Genomic DNA, 9,805 nt, shown 5'->3' with positions numbered 1-9,805 from the left:
TCCACAACGCGGTAAGAGTAAGCTCAGCACGTATCTCCATGAACCTCCTTTTCCATCTTTCTGTTCTCCTTCACTGGTCATCTTGCCCTATAGCAGGACCATATGTTACAAGTCATGTCTCTTATCACAAGCCCGGTTACCATTGCTAATCCTTAGAGATACAGGAATTGATAATTCTGCCTCTTCATGTTACTTCTCTTGCTATATGTGACTCCTCTTGCTGTATGGGACCGCCAGATTCATTGTGAAACCTTACAATGATCCCATAAGTGCCACTTATGACAGTACCACTGCCTTGATGATGACTGTGGTTTGGGCATAGCTTGGTCATCAGCTTATCATTGCGAATCCATGTCACAATTGAAACAGAACACCCTGCCAGTCAGTGCTCTATCAGCATCACCATCTGATTCTTCTTACGCAACTTATTCTCTATTTGATCCCTGCCATGGTGATTACTTGCAGGTACTTCTGGCTAGTTCTCTTCCTGCACAAAAGTCCTGTGATGTCCTCACTGAATTACAGAAACACTCAAAAGCCTCTCTAATGAAGCTGCTGCTACCTTCTCAGTGTGCTGGCTTCCCCTGTATATGCTAGAGCTATGTATCCACTTGAGAATCTACTGTCAAGATGATGATTGGGATAGCTTTAATTTTGTCTGCACCATTATTCTATATTTTCATTCGTTCATAAATCTTTTTTTGTACATGTTTCTGTCCCAGTGATACAGAAGCAGAAAACCAGAGAAGACTATGCTTCCTTCAAAATAACGTCCATCCTTATATCCATATCTTAACATCATCTCTCTAAAATACTTTATACCTCAAGGTTAAAATCTCAAATAGGTTATTGCAGGATGTTATTGCAGGATGTACTGTTTATAGAGTTATCATAAATGCTCTTGTATTAACTGGATTTGGGAATAATTTGAATAATATGAATAATTTGAAATGTGTTAAAAATGCCAGTTAAAAAAAAATCCCCTAAGCAACAAGGAGATCAGAATTTGGGGCGTGTTTCCAAATTCATATTTAACCTAATCTCCGGCCAACTCGCATCCCCCTGTGAGACAATATTTGCCTGCTATAAAGGGTTTGCTTATGCATCGAAAGTTAAATTCTGCCAAACATCACAGCTTCACTACAAGGTAGTGGTGGCAGGAAATGTTGTTCGTAGCAACTTATTTTAATTATCGTCTTCATAAGCGAATTGTGGAAACATGAGTTAGGAGACAAAAGGAAGAAATAGCCTGGAATTAACCACATTCTCCAGCCGATCAGCATCGCAGATCTTTCCAGGTTAGGCAAGCCCTTTGAGGTGTTTAAGAGACCAAATTTCTACTTTAAAAAATAATACCAGTCTTGTTTTGTTTGTATTTGTTAGGCATTGATAGTGCTCTTCATAGTGTATCTGAGTGTTTTTGTCCGTGGGTAAGTTAAGAGTAAATTTCTGTAACCATTGGGGAAGGAGATGGAAAGAAATCTCTTTTTTAAAACTGAACTGAGAAAGTGAAGATAATTTGCCTGTGATGCCTCAGTTAACCACGCACTGTTACTAGACATCAAATAATTAGTTAATATGGTGATATTTTTTCTTTCTTGAAAGTCTTTCTAAATTTGAAAAAAATAAAGCAAAGCTTCTCAAGCCCTTTAATGCATAAAAGAACCTGAAAGCCCCAGAAGATGCAAAGAAAATTTCTTAACATGCTCGCCCATGGACAAATTGCTTTAAAAAGTTACACGTGAAAGTCCTTTCTTCAAGAAACTGATAGGACCTCATGTCAGCTCTGGGATACCTTTATTATTGAAAAGAGCTGCCAGTGTTTACTATTTCACATCCAATTTGTTGTTATAAACAGTTCAAAAGAAGGTGATTAACTTCATATTAAAGGGCCTCCGCCTGCCGTCCGTGAGGGAACACAGAGCGGCAGGGACACCAGAGCCTGGGACTTTGCTCTTGGCCCATTGGGAATGCTTTCAAACCCCGCAGCATCAGGCAGAAGAAGTGCTAGAGGCAAAAGCAGAACAAACTTAAAAGTTGAACAGAGTGTGACCACGCGTATGTGTGTCATTATTGTGTCTTACTGGAGTGCTGTTATTGCAAGCTTATGATGACATCATGATAAAGCCGCCGGCAAATGCATCATATTTTTGTAAGTGATCTCGAGTCTCTGGAATATTTTGACTAGAGGGGAAAGCAAAGTTGATCTCCCAACTTCCACAGCTAACAAGAACTGACCTTCTCTGAATTTCCTTTGGAGACTGTACAGTCCAGCGATAAACATGTTTCATGCAATACGTGTATCTTCAGTTGAGGAAAATCAGAGTCCTAACTTTAAGTATGAGAGGTGAAACAGAAGCATAGGACAGGGAGAATACAGTTCTCCCAGGACACAGTCAGAGCACTGCTAACACAAGTGCCAAAAGTACCAGCAACATATTGCCTTGTGAACGTGGGATCTGAGAGGCCAAGTCACACTCTGTTCAGCAAATCTGTGCCTTCTAACCCGGTTGGTGTGTTTTAGTGCAGTTTGGTTCTCTCCTTAAACAGGGAATTATTACTGTTACTGAAAAGCCTAAGAAAAGAGATTTCCATCACCATCAAGAGCTGCATAAACGTACAATTAAAATAACCCTCCACTCATTGAAGCTTTTTATTTTATACAAATAATCTTTTAGAAGAGTCAAACCCATGTATTTATTCTAGATAACAGAGGCACTGTGATTGCAAAAGCAGGTTGTGCACTTGGTATAGCACTTAGTATAGCAACACCTAGCAACAGCTTCTCCCCCAAACCATGGGGAAGTCTACATCTGTGTTGGAATAGGTTAGATAGCTATTTAAATATTTGCTAAAGGAAATGTATTATGTGATAAATGTTTATAGAATGCATGGTATGCTCCTCAAAAGCAATATATTAAAACCGTGGAATAAGCCCGTCAGATTTATCCTAGGTGTATAAGTTTTATTTTTTGAAATGGCCTTAAAACAATGCAAAGTATGACATTTTTATAACATTTGACAAAAGGGAGTTTGTGTCGAAACCATGTTTGGAATTGTAAGTTTGTGTGGTGCAGAGTACATGCACCATTAAGAAGTCATTAAATCCATCTTGCCTAGGATGTACATCTATATAAAAATTGAGAATTTATAAGTTTACAATTCAATATATTTTATAATTTCAATATAATTTCAATTTATAAATTCGAATTTATAAACTTATAATTCAAATGATAAGATTATTTTAGCTTCTCTGTATTTTTATGTGCCGGAAGTGTTAAGTTTGCAATTAGACTTTCAAAATCAGCCCAAGTGAGGGTGACTGTGGAAACGGATCTCTTTTAGGTTTAACTTCCCATAAAGTTGAAGGAAAAGCTTTGTGGAGATAACAGTGTAAGAAAGATTTTTTGGAGCAAGGGCTTGGATGAATGTGTACACAAACTCATTTATACACATACATAGAGACCAAATGCAGTGAAACCACAACTTTCCTATATACCCTCACCAGCTGGACAGCTGAAGATATCACAGATTCTGACACAAGAGGAACCCTGGTGCCACAGCTAAGCAGAACTGGTTGAAACACATGCAGAAAAGAGAGCTTTCACTCCTAACTTGACTGGGCTGCTTCCACTGAGGCAGATTAATTCCTGTCTGAGCCTGCTGAGTAACGTTTCTTCACACCAAAAAACCTGAACACTATGCAACCCATTTGACCCAGCACGGATTAAACTGTCAACTACCTGGAACAAGTCCACTGTGAAAAAATTAAAGGGTTATAGGAAAGGAAATAGATCTTTGTCTCCTCCATCCAGCCACCACTTACTGCTTTAAAAAACACTCTGTGGTGCAAATCAACATGGTTCAGCCTGAGACTTCTGCTGTGGGCCCTCTGTGCTCGCTCCTTGTTCATATAGCTCACCTGGGAACCATGGAGACCTGTGATGGCCAAGCCTGGGAAACGGCTTTCTGAGGTCACCACAAAAAGACCCTTCAACAGCCTACAAGCCTGCCAGGTCTTGGTAGCAAACTATTAGCTAAGTAATTTTCACAGCTGTTGGCAGTTCTAGGATTCCATCAGCGTCATGATGTACCACATCAAAACTGATATTTGTTCTGCAGATTTGAATCACGAATTAATAGATTACTTCTCCCAACAGAATGGCAGATTTAAAATTAATCATGCTAAAAACTGCAGTAATAAACTTTGGGTCCTACATATTCCCTAACGGCTGCTTCTGTCAGAAAATGATGGAGAGAGAGAAGTGCAAGGCTGCCCCCTCTTCCGAAAATGAACTATAACACGCACGGAATTTCCCTGCCACAGAGAATACAGGAGATAAGAGAGGAAAATGAAGGGTGAAAAAAGAAAAGACACCTCTCAGAATTTGATAAAACAAACTCTGGCTTAAAGGAAGTTAAAAAATGGGTGGATGGGTAAACAGACCCCTGCACAAAAGCAGTGTGTATCCAAGACCAAAAGTCTATTTATTACTTTGTTGTACAGATAAAGACCCTTTATTTCAAGGTGCTTCGGTTTCTCTCTCTGTCTCTTCCTTCACGTACGCACTCCCTCTCTGTTGCTTAGCTTAATGCTTAACTAAATCAACGATGAGTGGTTTTCCTGCGTCATGCTATTCTTGTTTACTGATCGCTGTTCAATACCTCTTAATGGACAGTACAAATATAATATATTTTGCCATATCTTATCTAGAATACATTGCACAAAAACTGTGGAGATTTGAACGGGAAGAACAGCACTTCCACACTGGAAGTGAGGCAAATGCCTTGCTATTTCTGTCCAGATAACACGGCTTGAGGGAAGCTCACCCAATTTAATTTGTTCCATTGAGCACATAGTGTTTTCAAAGTTGCGAAGCATTCAGAAGAGGAATATACAGAGACCTGCTTAGTAAAATTTACAGAAACAGCTCAGAGAGATTGAGTATAACTTCTAAATGCCTATTTAGAAACACTGTGAGAGAACACTTGTGTTGAACATATGAAACATTGGAGTCCATTCTGAAGAGCCTGAAATTTAATGCCCCAATGCTTCAGGCATTGTAGACCATGCTGAAAAACCTTTGGCCCTTTTTTCTAAGGCTATGTCTGTGTCTACTGGGATGCCATTGCTGTAAATACCTGTGAACACTGCAATTACCGGTGTACTCTGTACCCCAGTTCACATTTTCTTGACCTTTGCCTTCAGTTGCTTTTAAAGGACAAGTGCATTTTAATGCTGATAAAAAGACAGTTAGATTTTAATATTACTATTACAGAGGGTGGAACTCAAATCCCAAACTTACTGCCTCTGGAGAAAGTCTTGAGCTTCTGCGAAGACCTCCCACAGAAATCAGGAAAGAATTAATGGGCTGCTGAGTTCCTAATATGTCCCACCCTACGGCACCTGAAGGAAGTAGGTGTTAGACTGGCAGGGAAGAGCTTGACAGGGTGAGTATCCAGCTATAAATGGTGACTAACCGAGAGGCCTGAAGCCAAGGAAGACTGCTCTCTATTAAAGCCTCCCTTTAGTGAAGAAGGTCTGGCAGAAAATGAGTGATTTTTCTGGCTGCCAGTGACCTAGGGGGTCCTTGATTCCAGGTGGGACAGAAGTGTTTGCTTTTTTTTGACTTCTATTGACCATTGGAGGGGTAAGGAGTCCACTGAGTGCTGGACCCAGAAGGGGTGAAAGAGTTTATGTTCCTGTATGTTTATTTTGGACTTCAGGGGCCGTATAGAGAATGGAACTTTTTATGCAACGCAGCTGGCAGAAGATCACTCTGATTTGAAGGTGTTGGAGGGTAGATGGATCAATCCAAAATCCAGAGGGAAACAATGTTGGAGTTACTATAACACTATGCTGCTTGGAAAGGGGATGTTCTAGGGGCTTTATGGCCACACTGGTCAATAAAAATCACCCCCCAAAATCGCAGGCAGTCTTTACAACTACTCTTGAATAGCAGGTTCAAGACACTCTGACCAACTGCTCTAATGAAACCAGAGTGCCAGTAAAGCCCATGCCCCGTTCCCCATAGACAGGTATGATTGTACCAGATTGAAGGACAGAGAGACACTCTTGTTTCATGAGCTCTTTTGCAAATACCCAGGCAATACAGCTTTAACAATATTTGTTTAAATACTCTAGTAGCTGAAACAGATTTAGAGGAAAAGCAAGGGAATTTATACATAGGAAATACAAACATGAACACCTTGATTTAGGGGTGTTATGTATAGACAGCTTTGGGTAAATAGTTCATTTTCTGAAAAAACAGAGTTCAATTATCCCAAACAAAGCCTGAAAAAAATTTTGGCTTAAGCAAATAATAAAAAATAGTTACACAAGAGAGAAGGGACTATGTTTACTGGGGAATTTGCCAAGACATAAGAGATTTGGGGTCAAGTCTATCCTCTTCCTCAAGGATTTCAACTCACTACTTGGGACACATCCTTATCTTTCCTATAAAGGTATAGCTCTGAGGTGGTTTTCACCTGGCATGGAATATCAGCCAAAGTTCCAATCCTTGTGCAAATAAATCCCTTATGTTTTTAATATATTGACAATGTAAAACAGGAATGATGCCTGTCTGTTCCACATGAACATACTCTGCATTTTTGGGGGTACGGCATCATTATAGCATGTGAGAGAAGGATCCAAATGCCTTTATACACTTTTAATTTTTTTTGAGGGGACATTGTGGAAAGAAAGAAACAAACAAAATCTCATAGCGCCATGATCTAAAATAAAACATTTCAATCTTGGTACAAGAAAATGTAGACCAGGACACACAGCAGTGCTTTGCTGTTCAGAATCATGAAGTATCAGCAATGTTTTCTTGGTGACTCTCCAACAGCATAACTCAGAGATGTTCAACTTTCCCCAGATACTTTTAGGAAAACATCGTTCCCCTGACTACTTTTAGAGCCAGTATATTTGAAAGACTGTTGTTAACAGAGATGGACAACTTCACATTGAAATTCAACACAAAAAACACAGGTGGGGCATATCAGAGATCACATTGTATCAAGGTTCTCGAGGCCTTCAGTCTGTATCTTCTTTCATCAGCCAATTGTACAGTTAACATCTCTTCAGATTCTTTCAGAATTAACTAATTCACTGAAATATGTGCCTAATTCAAAGCTAGTTCTTTTTATTAACATCAAAAGGCTTCAGATCAGGCCCTAATGAAAAAAAAAACAAAAATGGCTCTCTACGGGCCCATTGTGCATTTGCTTTTAGGTATACAATAGGGCTTCTGTGATTCCTCTCCCTGCCTCACCTATCATTATACATACGTTAGCAGATAACATGTCATTAAAGAGTCATAAATGTCAGTCAGAAAGTCATCCAGAAAAGCTGAAGGAAGGTTTCTTGGTCTGCCAAGTAGCAGTTCTGATAAGGGATCACCTGCCCAAGCAGTGCATTCCTACCTCACCACTAACATTTTCTTCCAAATGCACAGATGCCTTCCCACAAATTATTGTGGTTGAAAGGGTTTGAGTTGCAGGGGGAGAGATGGGAAGAGGGAAAACAGACTTGTTATTTTAAAACCATTTAAAACAACTTCTGCCTGCTTCTGCATTTGAAAATTGCTTATGCCTGGAGGTTAGAGAGTGGCTGTTCTTAAGCATCTGTTTTCTGACTTTATCTCCACCCTACCACCCAAAATCATGTTTTTATGGGCTTCAGAGAAGTTATCATCAATTGATAATTTACAACTGCAAAATACACATTCTCAAATGACACAGCTCTGGTCTTCACAGTAAATCAAGGCCCTACCTGTAAAAGGGCAAAATTTCCCTTACAACCAACCAAAAAGGCAATACAATGTGATACAAGATATATATAATATCCCTAGTAGAAAAAGAAGATCGTAATAACAATACCCAGAGATGAAAATGGAGCCCTTCTAACATCACCTCCCAAAACACTGTTCAGTTACAAGTTTTTTAACCTCAGTGAATAGTGTAAATCTTGAAATTAGTCTAAGTTTCAAAGGAGACAAGTAACACCACTTTTTATATCTCAAACCTTGCATAGCTGAAGTCGCATCCTTGAAGAGCTACAGATAAGATTTCCCTACCCTTACACAGCATAAATCCCTTATATTGTGAATACTCCCTAAGCACAAGAAAGTGCTCAAAATTCTACAGAATCAGTTTTCAAAGCATGACCAATAAAAGCAAAGCAGAAAGTTTATAGGCTAAGTCATTTCAAAGGTGCAAGAACTTAAAATTAGGAAGATTCTCGGAAAGAGGATTTTAGTTTTTTCTGATTAGAGAAGGTGAATGGAGAAAAAAAGATATCTTTCCTTGGAAAACACTATCTGAGGGAAAAAGAGCACGCAGAAGACAGGGATGGATCTGCGTATCCTTGGATAAGTTGACAGGGTATCACAAAGGGGAGGAATGGGAAGATCAAAACCTACATAGCAGTTAATTTTAATTTTGAAGTGTAATATTCGCAGGAATTCCCCACAGTAGGGGTCTTTATTATTTGACTTGCACTTGTTTACAGCAATCTTGGACGAGAAAGGTTGGGTATAACTCCAAAAGAGACAGGCAGCTTCCAGCATAGAGGAGGTTGACAGTTGCATCAGAAATCTGATTTCTGCAGTGATTTGTGGATGGATAGCATCTCATAAGTCAAAGCTGAATTACGGTACAGTAGAAGCAGTGTTTTAAAGGTTTGTTCTGGGAAAGGAATTTGGGACTTGCAGTACGACACAAGCTATTATATGATAAGCTTAGCCTCATCCAAGAGTGCTACCAGTTTGGGGTACTGATAGATGATAATACGGTGATCAGGGCAAACGTGGGGCAGCTTTAGGGCAGCAGCAGCATGCTGGCAGAAAAATGGTAGAGCTGTGGCTGGGTAAAATCTTCATAGGCAAAAGACGGTGAGTTAGAGTAAACTTTTGAAGTTTCTGAAAATGATGCATAAAGGGTGTCTTATCACAAGGCACACCCTTGAAAACATCTGGAAAATATCAGAGAGTGGAAAAGCAAATAATCATAAATTTCAACTGAAAAAATGGACTGAGGGAAGGAGGATTCAGAGAGTTTGCATTCGCTGATGCATCATAATTATGGTATAAGTGCCACAGGAAATATCTGTGCTCAGGTGCTGAATATCTTTCTCTCCTATTGAAGCATATATGAGCTGAAGATGTGCAGCACACTGTACAACTGGATACTTTAAAACTGGACACTATCTAATCTGCCTTTCACTAGGAAAATACAGTAATTGCAGTGATTCCTTTTCTTTTATAAGACACAGATTGTATTTCAGAAACAATCTTCTAATTACAATAAAGAAACTGAAACTTACTTTAGAAAATACTGATATTCATAGGACATAACAAAATACATTTACTGGTAATGTCAATGCTTTTAGAAAAAAATCCACGTACCATATAAATTGTGACAGCAATTTTAAAGCTGTGAACGCGTGATCCCTATCCGTTCACAAAATCCAGACTCCTTTTCCAAACACCACTCCCCTTTCTGGGAAAAAAGACAGCGATTACACTGAAATAGGCTCGAAGTTGATTAGATAGAAAACATACTTCAAGAATGGCAGTGTTAATGTTGTAGAGAAAGAAGTTTAAACTTTCTGTGTCTTACAGCATTTGTTCTGGTTCCTAAGCCTTACTGTGGGGATGGGGAGCCACCCTTTGGTCATTATTGTAAATGCAAAATCAATATAACATACCACTGTTGCTGACGGCTTCTGCCCTCTGAGGGGGGATCTTGGTAACCACTTGTAAATTCACTGGTAATACTGACAGTTACTCCAAGGATCGTC

The sequence above is a fragment of the Rissa tridactyla genome, chromosome 1, assembly GCF_028500815.1.
Source record: "Rissa tridactyla isolate bRisTri1 chromosome 1, bRisTri1.patW.cur.20221130, whole genome shotgun sequence".
Lineage (NCBI taxonomy): Eukaryota > Metazoa > Chordata > Aves > Charadriiformes > Laridae > Rissa > Rissa tridactyla.
The sequence above is the reverse complement of the archived record's forward strand: the minus strand, read 5'-3'. Positions refer to the sequence as shown.